Source organism: Sorex fumeus, unplaced genomic scaffold, assembly GCF_029834395.1.
Source record: "Sorex fumeus unplaced genomic scaffold, SorFum_2.1 ptg000269l, whole genome shotgun sequence".
Taxonomy (NCBI): domain Eukaryota; kingdom Metazoa; phylum Chordata; class Mammalia; order Eulipotyphla; family Soricidae; genus Sorex; species Sorex fumeus.
The window spans coordinates 131,099-151,267 of record NW_026606326.1 but is presented as its reverse complement, the minus strand read 5'-3'; the positions used below and the strand labels follow the sequence as shown (position 1 = coordinate 151,267).

Genomic DNA, 20,169 nt, shown 5'->3' with positions numbered 1-20,169 from the left:
ATTGATTCCGGAGTGCAAAGGCAGGAATAAGCCCTGAGTACTGCTGGCTTTGGCACCCACTCCAAAGATGGAAATACTAAGCACCCAGTGCTGCCCAGGTAGCTGATTACTGCCGGTGGTAGCAAGGAACCATGTGATACTGGAGGTGAGCTCAGAAAATCATCTACAGGCATAGAAAGCCTTGATCACAGAGATTGAATTGACACATCTGTCATTCATAAACCTGCTCACCCTGACATCGACCTTTCTGTTCAATTCACAAAACAGACTTGTTTTTTGGGGAGTTGAGGGTAAGGGTACAGCCAGAAATGCCCAGTGGCTCTGAAGGCAGGATCACTCCGGGTGGACTTGGGAGGGGAAGCTGGGATCGTATCCCAGTCATCCTGTGCAAGGCAAATGCCCTCCAGTCCCTAAAATCGGAATTTCAATTTACCTTGAATGATTCATTCAATCTCCGGCAGCCTTTGGGATGAACAATGCCTCCATCATCTCTGAGATCCTCACAGCTTGCCCTTTGGCCATTTTTTTCCATTTCTGGATCCCACCCCTTTGAGGCTGAGGGGTTATTCTGGTCTACTCACTCAAGAATTATTCCAAGTGGTGGTTGGGGAACCCTATTGTAAATACTGCAGATCTAACACTTTAATCTCTTAATAATGAACACTCCTAGTCATTCTTTATGTTACAATTCTCAAGTACAAATGAACTGACTTTTTCCTGCTTTGCACACCCCCAACTGATTTGGTAAACAAAGCCTTTAACTTGTTTGAATTCAAACTGTTATTTATTTCTAGAAAAGTGAGAAATAAGGAGCTTAAGAAAGAGTCCAGTGACTAGATCAATGATGGTTGGAGGGATTGCTAGGGATGGTATCCCTGAGCACTGAGCACTGAGCACTGCCCAAGAGTTGGGAGATGTGTGCTGAAAGTAGACAAAGAACCAAACATGATAACCTCTTCGTATTTGTATTGAAAACCATAATGCCCCAAAGTAGAGAAAGAATGAAAAAGAAAGTGCCTTCCATACAGGCAGCATGTGGGGTTGGGTGGGGGTGCGAGAGGGATACTGGGGACTTCGGTGGTGGAAAAATACACTGGTGGAGGGCTGGATGTTCAATCATTGAATGACTGAAACTTAGCCATGAAAGCTTTGTAAATAGCTCATGGTGATTCAGTAAAGGAAAATCCTCACAATAAAGAGAAAAGTAAAAAACGATAATCCAATGGGTATTAGTCCAGTGCCTTGCATGTGGCTTGAACCCGTAAAATGTATCAAAGAGGGACTGGAGCCATAACACAGAGGGGGCCATTTGGCTTGCATGAGACCCACAAGGCCGATCTAAGTTTGATTCCTCAGCCCCTCTCAGAGAGCCCCACAAGCTGCCGAGTGTATCTCGCCCACACGGCAATGCCTGGCAAGCTACCCGTGATGTATTTGATATGCCAAACACAGTAACAAGTCTCACGATTGAGACATTACTCGGCCTGCTTGAGCAAATCAATGAACAATGGGAGGACAGTCCTCGTAGGTACAATGAATTGTGAGAAGCAGCTTGCCCACCATTTCTCATTTGTCACCCTGGTTGTAAAGAGCACCTAGCCAAACATTTCTCACCCTGGTCGATCGGCCATGAAGGGTATATGACATAAACGAGTTAATTGGATGAAAGTACAATTTGGTGGGAAGCAACTCTGGCCCTGAGGATATGACTTAACGGAGCAAATTGGCGTGAAATAGCCCCTGATGTTTACACAGACACAGGACTGGAGAGTTAGGAGTCAACACACCTGTATCTTGTGTCCTATGTCTGACTGATAACATGCCTTGACCTATAGGAATTCTTGCTGTCTTGATGTATGAGAATATTTCCTTGATATTTAAGTCTCATGTATTCTGGATCTGACTGAAAATATGTTTTCTTGAAGTATGACATTGATAGTCTTTTTACATTTTGGGTCACACCTGGCGATGCTCAGAGGTTACTCCTGGCTCATACACTCAGTAATTGCTCCTGGCGGTGCTTGGAAGACCATATGGGATGCTGGGAATCGAACCTGTGTCGGCCATGTTGGCTGAGTGCAAAGTAAACGCCCTACCCACTGTGCCATCGCTCCAGCCCCAAGATTTATTTTTTTTATTATGGGAATATTTTCTTGATATACAAGTCTCATGTATCCTGGATCTGACTGACAATATGTTTTCTTGAAGTATGACATTGATTTTTTTTTTCTCCCATGTTTGTATTTGGAATGCTTGAAGTTATATCTACTTTTGGAAGTTTTTTTTTCTTTTCTTTGAGCTTGCTTCTGGGGCCTGAGAGCCCAGGATGGCTATATAAACCCTTGACTATAAGCACTCAGGGTTGAGCTCTGACCTATGTGTTAGGATGCTTCAGCCCCGAGTTCGATTCCTCCGCCCCTCTCGGAGAGCCCGGCAAGCTACCGAGAGTATTCGATATGCCAGACACAGTAACAACAAAGTCTCCAATGGAGACGTTACTGGGCCCGCTCGAGCAAATCGACGACCAACGGGAGGGCCCAGCTAGCTGGATAATAAAATCTCGATGTGTGGTTTGCATTCCCGCCGGACTCTTTGTCTGAATCCTCAGGGGTGATCTCCGATCCCAACACAGGTGAGTGTCTCCGGTCCCTCCCTGGCATGGATACTGCGCAGTGTGTGGTGCCCTGAACTTGTGTGAATTGTGCTGCCGACCCCGGCTGCCTTGGGCTCCTGGATCCAGGTGAGTGTGTCGGGCTTACGCTGACCTTCCTTCTCCGAAACTGTGCATCTTGAAAACTTGCTTTGTTTCTTCACTTTGCTCCATTCTTCTTCATCTGTCATGTGCCCATGAGACTCGGAACCCTCCATGTCCCATCTCCCTCTGTCACTTACCAGCCTGGCTGCACAGCCCGCAACGTCGGGGTGCCCTTTTCAGGAGCAGCAGAACCACCTCCCCCCCCCCAATCTCTGTCCCTACACTTGTCTTTGCCTCGGATCATTAGCTTGGTTTTTGAGCAAACTGGAAAAAGTACTTTTATTTTGTTGTGGGGCCTGGTGTTGCAGAGGGTTTTTTCCTGATGGTCATCAGGGGTTCCTTTGGGTGGTGCTCAGCGATCTCTCCCTGTCACCCTGTGTGCCTACCTGCTGTTCTCACTCTGACTCACTAAGAGATTTTCTTCAGCCTTAATCCTTAAACGTGAATTATTGAGCCATTGACAAAGCTGGTTTTGGTGGAGCAACAGTACAGAGGGGATGGTGTTGTTCTTACCCATGACTGATCATGGTTTGATCCCCAGCACTCCATGCTCCCCCAGATATCACTGGTTCTAGACAAATACAAAAGCCCACAAATTACTATGAGGGCTGTCAGGCTCCTCACGGTGTTCCTCCCAGAGGATCTTCTCTTTTCTGTGGGCCTGTTTTTACTGAGAGAACCACAGAGATCCGCCTGCTGGCCTATTCATCCAGGGTCTATAGGATTAATTATTATCTGGCTTGCTGTGATCAATTTCAGAACTCAAACCACAGCTTCAGGATTTGGCATTGCTGCAGTTTCATTGAGAATGAGGTCATCAATATGAGGTAGCTGGCAAGATTCATAATAGAATAGACATATTTTTAGGCTGTTGGGATAGCTCAGTGGAGAAAGCATATGACTTCAACGGTGGAGGTCCAGGCTCCATCCCAACCACCACATCTATGGTCTCTCGACAACTTAGGAGGAAGTCCAGAGCCTGATGCTGGGAATGCAGGAACTTAATCTCCCTAGACACTGAAATGAGTCAAATGAAAACTTAAAAAATTCTAGTATTTTTCATAATAGTGGAATACTGTGAGTGTGCCTTCTCTAGAAAGTTAGCACAAGTCTTAATGGTGTCAGAGAACTGGTTTGTGGGCCCTAGTGATAGTGCAGTGGAAGGGCACTTGCTTTGTATGAAGTGGAAATCTGGGTTCCATCCCCATCACCCATGTGGTTCCTGGCGCCCCACTACGAATCATCGCAGAGCACTTCTTCGTGTGCCCCTTCCCAAATTGATACAAAGAAGAAAACAAAAACAATAAAAAACTCACTGATCCTGAAAATGATGTGCTTGTTCTGAGATCTTTCACATGACCCTTGTGGTCCATCTCGGCATGTCGTGTGCAGGCCTGCTCGGGTCACTAGCACTGCGTCCATTCTTCCACAAAGTCCCGAACAGTGATTTAAAGGCCCAGAGAGAAGATCGTTAGTGACTTCCTGGGAGGAACAAAGGACTCCTAATACCCAAATCTGAGAGATTTGGGGACATCAGTTCTTCAGACACCCTGGGCAACTGAGTAAAGGTTTGAACAAAGCATATACAAAGTGGTTCTTTGAAAAAAATCTCTGTAGCGACTTATATGCTGCCCGGTCTTATGTGCTCCTTATGCCCAGGGGCACAAGCACGTGGAGTGCCCCAGCACATGTGTCGCCCTCTTGAGATGTGTACTTTCATACTTCCATGTCTAATACTGGGATGTGTGTAGGGGTTCTCCCCAAGGGCGGAGAGGCCTGTGTTCTTTCTTGAACGCGTTACTCCCTCTCTCTGATTTTCTTCTCTTCCTCACTCACTTCCCCTCAACACCTTCAAAAGCCCCTCCAAATATAATCTGTTTTACTTGCCAAAAAATCTCTGCAGCTGTCCACAGGTACTGTTGTGCTTCAGTCCACATCAAATATCACATGAGCCTCAAAGTTTTTGAGGTCATGAACCAAGGAGACAAGGAGACGTCAACAAATAAATTTTGGAGGAGTGTATTCACAGCATCTGGAGGGCAGTCCTGCTAGGCAAGAGCATCAGCCTCCCACCACAAGCACAGGCGAGGAAAAAACACATCCTACACACGTGTCATTTTCATAAGCACCCACAAAATTAGTTAACTCATATGTCCCATATCCTGACACCTGTTAGGGTCCGAGATCATGACAGCCTCACCTGTCAAGGAGAACTCTGAGAGACCAAGTCCATGCAAAAGCAAGAGGTTTATTTGAGCATGCTTGGGCTCACAGCATGACCGCAAACCATCAGTGACAGAGAGCCCCGAGCCTCTTCAAAGGGGGCTTTTTATAGGCCATCTTCCCGCGCATTTCAGAAATGCCCACGCACAAACCACCCAATACATTTGAATTATCACATTAGATACTGCACGCAGGCAGCCAGTCATTTTGCAACAAGCCATCAGCACCAGCCACTCTCTTCTGTACCTGTCACCAGGCCATCCCACCGGGCAGTCAATTACGCCTTTTCGGGTTTTATGGCCCTATTAGGTGAATTCCAGGGCAAGAAAATACCTCATTAGGCCTTCTCTGAACTTGTGGCCTTATTAGGCGGATTCCATGGCAAGGAGATGCCTCATTAGGCCTTTTCCAGCCTTGTGGCCTTACCTGGCGAATTCCAGGGGCAAGGAGGAGATGGGGGTACCTGGTGTTGTCAACCTGCCGCAGCTGCAGGGGGGATATGGGCTGGGACTTGCTTTGCTAGGGCCCACTTGTCATGGGGCTATCTTTCAACACCCAGTAAATTTACGTCGACATAAAGTGAAGCAAGCCTTGACATAGAAAATAATAAAACTGATTATACAAAGCAATCAAGTATTGATCATAAACCACACCATTCTTGTGCACCCTAAGCCATTGTTCCTATTTCACTCCATGATTGGCAGGTGCCCTTGTGAGGGATTGCAAGAAATTAAGTCTATAAATACAGATATCAACTCTTCAAACTAAAAAGTAAACTTCTAAAATAACTAAGTTTTGTGTTTTACTATTAAACACTGTACTACTTTAGCACTGTCGTCCCATTGTCCCACTGTTCATTGATTTGCTCCAGCAGGCACCAGTAACGTCTCCATTGTGAGACTTGTTGTTGCTGTGTTTGGCATATCGAATGCGCCCCAGGGAGCTTGCCAGGCTCTGCCATGTGGGTGGGATACTCTTGGTAGCTTGCTAGTCTCTCTGAGAGGGATGGAGGAATCACACCCGGGTGGGCTGCGTGCAAGGCAAATGCCCTACCCACTGTGCTATTGCTCCAGCCCTCCATTTTACTATACATTTTATTCATATTTTCCTCTAATAAACTAAAACTCATAGCTGAACAATAGGTCAACACAACTGAAAAAGTGACTTTCTCCTGCACACCCACTCTATAATTCTTCTTGAGCACTGGTTCAAATTTTGAAAGAATTTAATTTTTGCTGCATAATTCATCCACTACTAAACTAATCAATGACCACTCAGCTACAGAGCGAAGAAGGGACTTTCAATTCATGTGGCTGATCTATTTTAGATCCCAGTTGAATTCAGTGCATTGTCGACTTGAGCACTGTTTGAAGAGTTGATGAGCACAGAGCTAAGAGTAGCTTGAGAACACCACTGGATATGAAGATATACAAACACATAGACAGGAATATTGACTACACATAGAATGCTTTCCATTCCTCAATTCCTGAGCATCATTCTGGGTTACCCCAAGGCCCATTCTGGGCTTTTGATTGACTTAGTTTCATGCTCAACTGTTGTAACAGAATACATGAACAGTTGGAGCTACTCCAGCAATTGGAAGTTTTGTGCAATTAAAAAATATCAGTCTGGGGTGGGGGGTGGGGGGTGGGAGGCATACTGGGATCCACGGTGGTGGGAACCGGTCACTGGTGGAGAGATGGGTATTCAAAATAAATAAATAAATAAATTTAAAAAATAAAAATACTTAACATAAAAAATAAAAAATATAAAATAAAAAAAATTAGTCGAACTGGGAGTAGCTGCCCCAGGATCCATGGTTAGAACCCCAGAGGGTTCCCCGAGCCCTGTTCCCCTGAGCAGTCAGGCAAAAGTCTAGAACATTACAGAATATGTCCCCCCAAAAATAAATAAACACAAAACATGATATCTGAATATTAACGCGCAGTAATTTCTGAGCGTTATTTTTTGGTGGTCTTGGTTGGGGGTCAGGGTTGGAGTACTGTACTGGTGGGTGTTTACATGGAAATCCTTGTGAATTTTATTCCCTTAGTGAAAATGTAAACATTTTGCCTCCATAGGCTATGTGTTCAGCCCCTCCCTCTCAATCTATCTGGTACGTGGTGAGCCCCCAATGTCCTGCTAGCAACCAAGCAGATGTCCTGCTAGAAATCCAAGACCAGAAACGGAAACAAAAATTGAACTTTCTCTACCAAAAAAAAAAAAAAAGAAAGTCTGGATAGCAAAGAGGATATGTGGAGAGAGATTGACACTGGTGGTTGGATGCATGCTGCAAAATTGTATGTCTAAGACTCAACTAAGAATAACTTTGTAGGGGCTGGAGCGATAGCACAGTGGGTAGGGCATTTGCCTTGCACTCTCCAACTGAGGTTCAATTCCTAGTATCCCATATGGTCCCCTGAACACGGCCAGGAGTGATTCCTGAGTGCAGAGCTAGGAGTAACCTGAGAGCATCGCCAGGCATGACCCAAAAAGAAAAAAACAACCTTGTAATTCATGGTGTTTTAATAAAATTTTTAAAAAAGAAGAGATTGTGCGAACATTTAATAGGTTAACAATACATATAAAAAGCTATAATAATTTCTAAGAGATTAAAGAAGCAAAAATCAATGATAAACAATATTTGAGTCAACATTAGTGTATTGATGGGGGATGGAATTGACTGAAAATTAAAAAATCCTAAATTTTATATTTATTTGGGACAAATACCAAACTACTGATCCGAATTATAATTCGTAAGGTATTTAAGCTCTAGGAAACTTTTAGGTAATGACTAAAAGTTTAAAAATGTCTTATAGTCTCTAAATCAATGGAGAAAAAATGTATATGAGGGAGGAAAATCTCTGTCTAAAAGAATAGGAGTGGGGAAGATGCCAGAATTTATTTTAAAATTAGAGAGGACCTGAGAGATAGTACAGTGGGTAAGGTGCTTGCCTTGCACACAGCCAACCAGAGTTCAATCCCAGGCATCCCGTGTGGTCCCCCAAGTATCACCAGGAGTACTTCCTAAGTGAAAAGCCAGGAGTAACCCCTGAACATTGCTAGGTGTGGCCCCAAAACCAAACAAAGAAATTAGAGTAAGAAAAAACAAATAGCAAAATTGGGTGGCAAAATAAATTCAAATATATGAGGAATCATGATAGATATGTCTTGAATTTAATGTGAAATTGTCAGAGCAGATAAAAACATACAAATTTAAGCTGCATGTGTTTTTTAAGTACAAAAACACATAAAACAATAAGGGGGAAATGTTAGCAATAAATCTAAAGATATATAGTAATATCCACAAGAACGGTCACTGTCACTGTCACTGTCCTCCCGTTGTTCATCGATTTGCTCAAGAGGGCCCAGTAACACTGTGAGACTTGTCACTGTGTTTGGCATATTGAATACGTCACGGGTAGCTTACCAGGCTTTACCATGTGGGAGAGATACTCTCGGTAGTTTGCCGGGCTCTCTGAGAGGGGCGGAGGAATCCAACTCGGGTCCATGTTGGCTGTGTGCAAGGCAAACGCCCTACACACTGTGGTATCGCTCCAGCCCACAAGAACGTCAATGAAAGTTTATTAATACAACACAAAACAGAATTTAAGATAATAAATAGCTCTGTAGCACTGTCCTCCGCTGTTCAACAAATAGTTCGAGCAGTCACCAGTAACAGCTCCATTGTGAGACTTGTTGTTACTGTTTTTTGCATATTGAATACCTCACTGGTGGCTTGCCAGGCTTTGCCCTGTGAAGATAATAAATACAAAATGAAATTAGTATGATTGCTATATATTATTTAAAATTCAGACTTACCAGAAAGATTTAACAATTCCAACTTAAATGCACCTAATAAAGTAGTTTCAAAATATTTCAAGTATTTAAAATTCTTTTATTAAATCACCGTGAGAAAAACAAAGTTGTCCATGATTGAGTTTCAGTATTACAATGCTCAAACACCTGTCCTTTGACCCGTGTACACTTCTCAACACCAATGTCCTCAATTTTCCTCTTTCCAACCCCACCCCAAGTCTGCCTCTGCCACAGACAGACACTTTTTTTATGTGAAGAACTTAACACCATCGTCTTTGTGGGCAATTCTATCATCACTAATAGGTAAATCAAGAAATTAGTTAAAAGTGTTACAGCTCTTTTAGAATTTGTCTAGCAGTTTTTCTGGTTGCTACTGGAAAGCCCACACTCACCCCCCAAACGAAACGAGTTGTGATACAAAATATTTTAAAAAGCAATAAACTTGTTCGTTTATTTATTTTATTTTTAGAAGCGCCAGGAATCAAATCTGAGTCCTTACACATGCTTTATCACTGAGACATATCCTTGATTCGTAAAATAAGTTCAGTTGTACATACAATACACTGTCCGCCAACAGTGTAGAATGCACATTCTCTCAAGCTCACAGAGAATACTTACAATGACTGGCCAGAACTAATATTAGTACCAACAAATTAAAATAAAAGCTGGTATCATATAGCCTGATTAAACATAGAACATAATTGTTATAGAGATAACACAAATTCCTGAAAGTAAAAAATAAATTTCTATTTACTCATGAGTAAAAGAAACTAAAATGGAAATTTGAGAGTACTTAGTTTCTATTTATTCACTTTTACCAGGAATTGTGGTTTGGGCCACACCCAGCTATGCTCAGATCTTATTCCTGGCTTTATGCTCAGAAATCACTTCTAGTGTGCTAGGATTTGGGAAGAAGGTTATTGGGCCTATCTGATGCCGGGGGAAAACTAGAAACACATGCAAGGCCTAACTTCCTAAAACACCTCTCTGACTCTGAAAGTTAGTTTTTAAAATACTGAATTTCAACATTGGTAAGATAAAGTTTATAAGCTGCTTGAGGGAAATCTATAATTTTGAGTACATACATTTGTTTTTCTAATGTCTGAAAATTCAGCAAGTAATTTATGTAATTAAAGAAAGTAATCAGGAAAAGAAGTAAAATAAACTAAAGTAAAATTTTTCAAAAGGTGATAATAAATGCAAAAGCATAAATTAATGATATAGAAAACAAATAAATAATTGGGATAAACCAAATAAAAAAATTGTTTAACATGAGTAATACATTTCCGACTACTAAAAAATCACTTAATCACTTAACTTCCCGTTAGTCGTCGATTTGCTCGAGCGGGCGCCAGTAACGTCTCCATTTGTCCCTGTTGCGTGCTAGTGTAGCCCAATGGCATCTGTTCGCTCTGGGAACATGAAGGGCCTCAAACCGATCGTTCATGATCTTCAGGAAGAAGTCTGACCATCTGGTAGGTGGGCGGCCACGCGGTCTCTTGACATCCCGTGGAATCCAATCAGTAACAGCTCTAGTCCAACGGTCGTCTTTAAATCTCATTACGTGACCAGCCCATCTGATTTTCGACACCTTGGCAAATGAGACAGCGTCCCTGATCCTTGATCGTCGACGGATGTCAGAACTCCGGATTCGTTCTCTCATTTGAGTGGAACGTGATATTCCAAGCATAGCTCTTTCTATTCTTTCTATTATTCTTTGGGAGACCTGAATGGCGTTCTCATCTTGTTTGCGTAGGGCCCAGGTCTCTGAGGCATATGTTAATGCAGGAAGAACAGTGGAATCAAAGAGATGTGCCCGGAGCCGGAGGTTCTTCGTCCTCTTAGCTATTTCTTCCAACTACTAAAAAAAAATTTGAAAAAAGAAAGCTCCACCGGTTCCCCCAAAGGTACAAATAAAACAAGAATATAAATGAGACATATTGAAATGGTCAATGGTCAACAGAGATTAAAATCTACTAAGGGATATAATGCACAAATGTAAATATTTTTGAAAATTTACGTAAAACATGAAAATTTTTAGAGAATGCATTTATTGTAATTTTTTAAAAGAGAAAGAGGATATCCAAATGATCCTATATAAAGTTGAATTAGTGCCCATACATTTTTCATACAAAAAATAATAATAGGCTCTAGAGGATTTTCAGGTGAGTTTTACCAAATGTTCAAAAACAGATGATTCCAATCTTACATGAATTATTCATTGAATATAAAAAAAGAGCCACTCCCAATTCATTTTATGAAGTGATGACTATGTATATGTAAAATGTTAATGCTTCTCATTTTTTAAAAAAATTGTATGTTTATATGTTTCATTTTTAATTTCTTCCTCTATCTGGAACTGATTATATGTGTATATATACATATATATATATATACGTATACATAGATTGATATAGATGTTGATATTGTCTTAGTACCATTTATTTAAGTGGGGGAGATGCAAAGAGATGAGAGAGATGCAAAGAGCCTCAACAATAAAGAAAAGGAGCCCTCATGTGACCGAAAAGACTAGAAAAGGTAGGCGTCAATAAAAAGATGATTCTTTGGGGATGAAAGGGAGTTTATCAAATGAAGAAAATAGGCGAAATAAAACACAGAAGTCTTATTAGTAAAATCATGTTTATAAAGGTACTATCAGTAACATTCAACTGGAAGTATGTTTCTCAAAGGGAAAATATTTCTGGAGGAAAAAATAAATTACAGAGCACACTTATACATTCATTAGGAATCAATCTTTCTTTCCCTTTCCCTTTTTCTGACTTCTCCTTCAGTCTCTCTCTCTCTCTCTCTATCTCTCTCTCTCTCTCTCTCCCCACCCCCAGCCTCTTTTCCTCTCCCTTTCCTTTCCTTTGCCTTCTGTCTCCTGGTTATTACGAGTGACATATTCCATTCAATGACAGCAAAAAGAATTCTACTCTTTCTGGTCAATGGAGAGGCTTTTCCATAAAACATAGCAAACACTTCAGCAGTGTGGGTAACTTGCTTTGGTTTGAAGCATGCTAAATTATTCTGTATCTTGGACAATGACATAATGCCATTAATGTGTGTGCCTGTGTCTATGAGATACTATTGTAACACTGTAACACTGTCCTGCCATTGTTCATCAATTTGCTCCAGTGGGCCCAGTAACGTCTCCATTTTGAGACTTGTTATGAGACACTACATAAATTCTTAATTTTACGAACTGAGAAGAGCAGTAATGATATTTTTCAATGAAAGCTATGTTTAGGCAACTCAGTGATTAAAAAATAAAATAAACAAATTGTTAGCTTGATATCCTTTATCTTTATTTTACAGTACTAAGTTGATATATAACTCTTTTGTACAATGCATTTATGAAATTTAAACCCATGCTCTCATTTACAGAGAAGCTCAAATGATCTGTCGGAAGATATAATGGTTTCTTGGTAACAGGTTTGATAGTGAAAGAATTTTCAGAGTGCTAAATTAATGATTAATATATTAACTATTCCATGCTTTTCTATTCAGATTTTTCCTTTAATGCATCAAATGGTCAATATAAACTGAACATTTAACATAAAAAAAAAAGAAAGGACGAGTCAGGAGTATTTGGAGCCTGGCCCTTTAAGACTCTGACCGGAAGTGTCGGTGACGTCACGGAGCCCCGCCTTTCCCTGGGGTCTTTGGGGCGGCAGGATCTCCCGCCAGGCACCGGAGTCGTCGGAGCGTGAGCAGTCGGGGAGGGGCGGGAAGGGGCGACCAGGCGGACTAGGGGGTCCCGCCCAGTTCCTCCTCAGCTGCCTGAGAGAGCCGCTCCTCAGAGCCTCCTCCTCCGCAGGCTCGCTCTGGGCACCCTGAGCCTCCGCGGTCTCCGCCTTGTGAGCGGGGGTCGCTCTGTGCCGAGCGGGCGGTGGCCCCTCCCCTGGACGCCCAGCCCCCGCCCAGAGGTTTGTCCCGTTTATTCTGCATTTTATGGAACAGGGGGCTGGGCTGGAGGCGTCTCCCTGGGCAGCTGTGAAGGGGCGGTCCGGGAGGCGCTGAAGAAAAGTGGTTGAGGAAGACGCCTGGGGGCTAGTCTTGCAGGGGTCCCTGGCCTCCCACGCAGCCTCCTCCCCCAGGTAAGCCGTGGGAGGCGTTTGTTTCGTTCTTGTTTTCGAAACAATTTTCGTTCAGGGCTGACTCCTGGCTCTGCCCTCAGGGATCTCTCCTGGCGGTGCTGGGGGACCCACGGGGATGCTGGCTCGATCCTGGTCAGCAGCATACAAGGCAAGTGTCCCCTCCATGTACGTGCCTCCTGCCCGGTGGGGTGGGGTTGGGGGGCGATTCCTCACTCGCTTGGGTCCAATAGTATGCGGTAGAGCTTTTGACTTTCACATCCCCCCAACTCCAGTCGGTTCTGGGGGTCCCATAGGAAGCTTTGAGAGAATGCAGAGCCTGGTGACAGAGGAGGTGGTGCCTAAGGGCTGTTTGGGGCCACAGGGGTCCTGCAATGGAGTGTGCAGTGTTAGCAGGAAGTCACCTCTGCTCTTTCAGTGCATGCCCTGAGCGCTCTCACGAAGGATAAATGATCACCATGGCTCCCTTGCCTTTATCGGTTTGTTTTAATTAACTTTTAGTAGGTTTTTGGGGGGCAGACCTGACTATACTCGGGTTGCTCCAAGTGGTGCTCAAGGAACCATATGGGATGGCAGTAGAGAAATATCGTTTTTCTCCAGTAAGACGAGCACCTCTGCAGCTGTACTATGTCTGCAGCCTCTTTGCACAGAAAAATTTTGATTTGTTATTTTTGAATTGTAGATTTTGGTTCAAAGCATTCAGAGCTCAGGACTTAGTCGAGGATCTGAGCTCAGTATCGTGATTGGCAGTGCTCAGGGGGGCCCTAACTGCTGTGGAGAATTGAATCTGGCTTAGCTGCTGGAAAGAAACACACCCTATCGACTGTACTATCTCTGCTAATCCTATGTAATTGTTTTCCACAGAAAAAGATTTTTTGGTTCACCTGTCAAGTTTTCAGCCTCGCTCTACCCACTGACCCTCTCTCCCAGACCAGGTGTGTGCCCTGCTGTTGGAATGAACTTCATTCGGAAAGGGGGTTTCCAGGGACCAGGTACACTAAGTCGTACATGCCTCACTCTGGAGGCTGGTGCAGTCCTAGAGCAGGAGGAAGTCTGTCTTTTATTTTCTGGCTTCTTTTTGCTACAAACTTGGAGATGGTCAGGGACTCTGCCCCTCTGTCTATGTGTCTCTGAGAGTCCATGTCCCCCACCTTAAAGCACGTGCTCAACCCTTTGAGCTACTCTCCCGGGGTCTATTCACTACTAGGGGAGCAGGTGAGATGGGATTTGGGGCCACACCTGCCAGTGCTTGAGGACTGCATCCTGCTGGAGTTTGTTCATGTTAGTTTTCTTTTGCGGATAGTTTTTGGTGTGGAGAATGGGGGCTCTAAATCCCTGGAGATACCCCGAGTGTTTAATCTGGCTCTAGATTTAGGTATTATTCCTGGAGTGCTGTGGCGGCGACCGGAATGTAGAGAAGTGATTGGTGTCAGCAAGACAAGCATCGTAGCAGTTTACAGTCTGTCCGTACAGCAATTTCTGCTTTCATATCAAGTTGCAGAGCTCTGTCTAGACCCCTGTCTATCAAGGTAAGCACACTGAGAAAAGGTTCTGTGCATGTGTGTGTGTGTATGTGTGTTCAAAGTTTGGTTTTCTTTATAGAGGAGAGGGTCGGCCCCAGTTATAGAGCCACATTCTGCGCTATGGTTGCGGGGGGCAGTCCTCCTGCCGGCCTGCAGGTGGCGCTGATGCGTGTGAGCTGGCCTTGGAGTCAGCTCCTGGCTGGGCCTGTGAGCACCTTCTATGGGACCCATGGGGGAGACCCCAGGCCAAGGCAGCGCTGAGTTTTCTCTCTCATAGCCAAGCCCAGACCTTCTGTTGGGAACGTCAGCACTCATTTTCTTCTCCTGGGGAAACAGAAGCATCTGGCATTGTTCCCAAGGTGGTTCCATGAGCCAGTGCCCAAGGGTGTGGCTGGTCAGAGATGGGGAGTTGTGCTGCTCTCCAATGTTCTCAGCTCTGACTTCTCCAGGTTTCTGGTCCTCGGAAGAAACAGAGGCGGCAGAAGATGGTGACATGCCATCTGTCACACCAACCCCAGGTAGGAGGGGAGTAACAATATGAGGTGCTGCAGTGACAGGAGTGCTCAGGCTTCCTGGGACAAATATGTCTGAGTTATTTCAGGAAGGATCCTGTGATGTGCCTCCTGGTGGGAGTGCCAGTCGCTGCTGTTGGAGGTGATGTTTGTGTCAGTTTTGTTGTATTTGGCTTTTGGATCACACCCAGCTCAAAGAGTACTTGTACCTCAGTGCTCAAGGATCACTCCTGACAGATCTCAGGGACCACGTGGGTTGCTGGGAGTCCTGGGTTTGTATCTGGGTATTTTGTTTTCTGTGATTCTGGGGATTATACTCTCGGCTCTGCACTCCGGCATTGTAACTGGCAGTGCTTAGGGAACCCTATGGGTTGGCGAGGATCACCAGCCCTACTCGCTGTCTGCAACCTGCTGTCCTGTTACACAATCCTGCTCCTTTATTTCTTTTTAGAGTTACTTTTGTCTCACAGGGGAGATGCATAGGACTTCCTCTTGACTCTGTTCTCTGGATTCCTACCTGGTGTGTATCACGGGCCCCCTGGGGTCTGCTGGAGTCATTTGCTCCCTGGCAGCTACAGTGACTCAAGTCCAAGGACATGCTTATTACTCCTTATTTTGTCCTTCACGCTCAGGAGAGAGTCGCTGCTCTGGAACACATTCTGCTTTTACTCGCTGCTCTGTTTGCAGTTCTGGGCATGTGCTGGTCTAGGAGAGCCAGAGAAATGGATCTCTGGGTCGGGCACAGCTGTTGGGCTCAAGACACTTTTGCCGCTTCGAGAGCCACTTGGAATGGCCCTGAACTGTGATGAGAGTCCTGCAGGCGTATATGTGCATATGTAGATGTCTGGACATTGATTGACCCTTTCTCCCTAGAACGGGGGATATGGGGTGCAGGGGGTGTACGTATAGTGTTTTAGGCTGAAAGTAGGGTCACCCATTTGGGTTCCAGTGGCTCCGTTCACAGTTGTTACTCTGCAGTGCTCATAGGAGCAGTGATTGGGATGCTTTATTCCTCCGACTGCTGCATCTGGCCTCAAGTTCAAATTCTTTGTTTTACATAGATTTGGCTTTGGAAATAACCCTTGCAAATACTCAGATTATCCCTGGCTGTGTATTCAGTTATTCATGCTATATTCTGGGACCATGTGTGCTACTGGGGATCAAACCCGGATGTGTGTGCAGAGTCAGTGTCCTTTTGCTGTAATGTCTCTCCCACCAGAGTTGATTTATTTCTTCGGGTCTCACACCATCCGGCACTGCTCTGTTTTAGTCCACGGGATCACTTTCAATGGTTCTTGGTTTATCAAGTCTCAGAGATTGCCTGTGGACTGTGAGGGATCACAGCTGACGGCTTGAGGGACCCTATGGAATGTCAGAGTCAAACCTTTATTGGTTGTGAGCAAGCCCAGTGCCCCACATGCTATGCTGTCTGTCTGGATCCTTTTTTGTTTACTTTTAAAAACAATTGTGGGCTTTGGCCATTTTTGTTCATTTTTGCATTTACTGCAGTCAGGTATCACTTCAAGTGTGCTGATGATATACCATGTGCTGCTGGGTCTAGTGTGCCAGTAGAGTGGGTAGGGTGATTGTCTTGGAAGCAGTGGACATGGGTTCTATTCCTGGCATCCTGTGTGGTCCCTGAGCACCAGCAGAGGTGATTCCTGAGTAGAGAGTCAGGAGTAAGCCTGTGAGCATCCCAAATGAGGATCCCAAAACAGACAAAAACAAAAGTACAAAATGTGATGCCATCAAACTCCTCTAGGCTGTGTGCATGATCGAGGCTATACTGTCTCTTGTATTTTCTTGGGACCCATATTACACTCTTAAACCAAAAGCTAGATCTTAGCTCTTGTATAACCACAGATCTGTGGCTTTTCAGAAGTACAGATTCTGTTTATGCCTTCCCTCTAATTTACTCTGTGCGGTAGGGCATTTGCCTTAGAAGTGGCCCACATGGCCACTATTTCTCCATCCCTCTCGGAAAGACCGGCAAGCTACCGAGAGTATCTCACCAGCACGGCAGAGCCTGGCAAGCTCCCCGTGACGTATTCAGTATGCCAGACACAGTAACAACAACGTCTCCAATGGAGACGTTACTGGGCCTGCTCGAGCAAATCGATGAACAACGGGAGGGCCTTTACCTTTTATATAGACACACGAGGTTTTCTTGTCACCTTTTCCTTCTGACCAATCCATGCCCCATCTCTCTAGGGTTCAGGGCATTCTGAGTTAAAGCCTACTGTGATCTCCTAGCTGAAAGGAGGAGCCCTGAGACCCGTGAGCAAAGACATGCATGCAGGGGAGTGTCTAATGACCCTACCTGTCTCAGGCCATGGGCAGGGTGTGGGTGCCCTAAGGCAGCAGAGCTCTTGGTCTCTAGACACTTTTTCCACTTCGAAAGCCAATTGGGATGGCCCTGAACCATGACGAGAGTCCTACAGGCACATATCTGCATGCATAGTCGGTGACTAGACATTGCGTGTCCCCTTCTCTTTCGAACATGGGCTGTGAGGTGCAGGGGGTGTATGTTTAGTGTATTGGGCTGAAAGCAGAGTCACTCATTTGGTTCCCACTGGTTCCATGCAGTTGTTAATCTGCAGTGCTTGTAGGAGCCCTCGGTCAGGAGCAAGACCGCCACCTTTAGAAACCTTGTAGTAGAGCATACTCAGATTTTATCAGATGCAGCTGTCTTAGAGAGATGTTGGGTTCTGTCAACCAGGAGTGTACATGGAGACTGTTCCAAGGGAACAGAATCTGAGCCCCTCAAGGGCTCTGTGTTCTAGCCTTGCAGCCCAGGGAACAGAGTAGAAATAGACCCTGACTCTTGCCGCCCTGTGTGTTGGCTCAGGACTTGGTGACCTTCCCCGATGTGACCGTGAGCTTCACCCCACAGGAGTGGATGTGCCTCTCAATGGAAGGACTACAGGCACATGATTCTGTAGACCTACCAGGACCTGTCAACCGTTGGTGAGAGCAGTGTGGGGCCGACCGTGTCTGGAGAGAACCACGTGGGCTCCCTGTCCCAGGCTATGGCTGTGTATCCAAGAGTAGCGGGGACTGTGATGGGCCAGGATGTCGGACAGTTGTGCAGTAGCTGTTCCTCTAGTTCCTTCCCTGGTTTTGTTTTTGGTGCTCACCTTTGATGTTTGGGGATTACTCTCAGTTTTGTGCATAGGAATCACTCTCTGTGGGATTGCAGGAGTCTCTGGAGCGTTAGGGGTCTACCCAGGATGGCCCCAGGCATGGCAAGCTCCCTTTGTGCTGTACTGTCGTTCAGGTCCCTCTAATTAGTTTGTGTCATTCCTGAGTTCGCTTCTCAGTTTAATTCTTATGGTACATATTACTTTTGTGTATTTGTTTTGGTTTTGATTTTGGTTTTATTTGGGGGCACAACGGCAATGCACTAATTGTGCTGAAGGATCACTCCTGGGATTGCCTGAGGCCTATGGTGTGCTGAGTATTGGACCCATTTGCCAGCTTAAAAGGTTGCCGCCTTACCCCTCCTACTGTTGCATTTGTCCGTCAAGTTCAAATTCTTTCTTTGGCATTGATTTCGCTTTGGGGCTTCACCTGCCGGTTCTCAGATTATTCCTGGTTGTGTATTAAGTTACTCATGCTGTAGTCTGGGACCATGTGTGCTGCTGGGGATCGAACCTGTATGTGTGTGCACCGTCTGTGTCCTAACGCTGTGATGTCTCTCCTACCACTGTTCATTTATTTCTTAGGGTCTCACTTCATCAGACACCGTTCTGTTTGAGTGCACGGGATCAATGGTTCTTGGTTCATCAAGTCTCAGGGTTTTCCTCTGGTCTGTGTAGTGAGGGATCACAGCTGACTGCTGAGAGACCGATGGAATGTTGGAATCAAACCTCTGTTGGGTGTGAGCAAGGCCAGTGCCCCACATGCTGTGCTGTCTGCCTGGATCCTTTTCTGTTTACTTTTATAAACAAATTTCAGACATTGGCCAACTTTGTCCATTTTTGGATTTGTGATGCTTTTGGGTTTACTGCACTCAGGCATCACTTCAAGTGTGCTGATAACATACCAGGTGGTGCTGGGACTAGAGTGCCAGTTCAGTGGGTACGGTGATTGTCTTGCAAACAGTGGACATGGGTTCTATTCTTGGCATTCTATGTGGTCCCTGAGCACCAGCAGAGGTGAATCCTGAGTACAAATTCAGGAGGAAGCCTTGACCATCCCCAGGTGAGGATCCCAAACCAGACAGAAACAAAAGTACAAATTGTGATACGATCAAACTCCTCTTGGCTGTGTGCAAGATCAGAACTATACTATCGCTGGTATTTTCTGAGGCCCCATATTACACTCTTAAACTAAAAGCTAGATCTTAGCTCTTCGATAACCACAAATATGTGGCATTTCAGAAGTGCAGATTCTGTTCATGCCTTCCCACTAATTTACTCTGTTTTTGTAGGGACACGTGGGGCTTACTTGGCACCTTTTCCTTCTGACCAATCCATGCTCCGTCTCTGTAGGGTTCAAGGCATTCTGAGTTGAAGCCTCCAGTGATCTCCTGGCTTGAAGGAGGAGCCCTGAGGCCAGTGATTAAAGGCGTGGAAGCAGGTGAATGTCTGAGGACCCTACCTGTCTACCTGGATAGTGTGTGGGTGTCCTAATACATATGAAACATGCTGGTGACTGTAGGGGCCTCGGGCTCCTGGATCTAGGTGTCTGTGCAACTCTCACATTGCCCTTCACTCCTCTGGACTCTCCATCTTGGAATGATCCTGTGTTTTACTTTCTTGGTTTGACATTTTTCTGCATTTGCCAGTCCATGACATTCACCCTCCTTGGTCCCTGAGCATCACTGAGATTGTTCAAAAAACAAAACCCAAAAAGCTTTTGTAGGATTTCCAAGCTTCTCACAGTGATCCCCCCAAGGGATTTCCTTTTGTTTTGGGATGCTTTGGGGTATGACAACTGTAGAGTTGTCCTCCACCTGCACTGTCTCATTCAAGGATGTTCAATTGGACGTATTGTGTTTGGTTTCAGAACTCACAACAGGGCTTCAAGGTTTGACCTTTCAACAATTTGTTTTAGGGACACAGTTACTGAGTATGAGTGAGCTGGTAAGATTTGCAAATTTGATATCAATATTATTATTTTTTTTTTCCTTTTTGGTTTACGCCTGGCAATGCACAGAGTTTTCTCCTGGCTTTGCACTCAGGAGTTACTCCTGTTGGTGCTCAGGGGACCATATGGGATGCTGGGAAACGAACCCG

General features: G+C 44.8%; 1 non-coding gene across 1 annotated transcript; it reads left to right on the top strand.

The window, feature by feature from the left end:
- The first annotated feature begins 9,121 nt into the window (after positions 1–9,121).
- On the top strand, positions 9,122–9,183 carry LOC130018800 (U7 small nuclear RNA). Its single transcript, XR_008791648.1, has one exon. It is a non-coding gene; the product is annotated as a U7 small nuclear RNA (small nuclear RNA).
- The last annotated feature ends 10,986 nt before the right edge of the window (positions 9,184–20,169 follow it).